Here is a 227-nt window from a genome sequence, read left to right as displayed (position 1 = left end):
TAAATGCGCTCTATAAGAATATAAAGAGTTATGGAAAGGGAAGAAATTATTCATTCATTCATTCATTCATTCATTCATTCAATAAAGTTGTATTCGGTATCAGCCATGCGTTGGGCTCTGTTGGTATCCTGAGGAACAAAATAAACAAGGTTCTTGCTCTCTGTAGGGAAAACAGCAAATAATAGGCTTTCTTTTCAGTTGATTTTTTTCTTACTCCCTCCCCTCCT

This window comes from Suricata suricatta, chromosome 10 (assembly GCF_006229205.1).
Source record: "Suricata suricatta isolate VVHF042 chromosome 10, meerkat_22Aug2017_6uvM2_HiC, whole genome shotgun sequence".
Taxonomy (NCBI): Eukaryota; Metazoa; Chordata; class Mammalia; order Carnivora; family Herpestidae; genus Suricata; species Suricata suricatta.
This window is presented reverse-complemented; position numbering follows the sequence as displayed.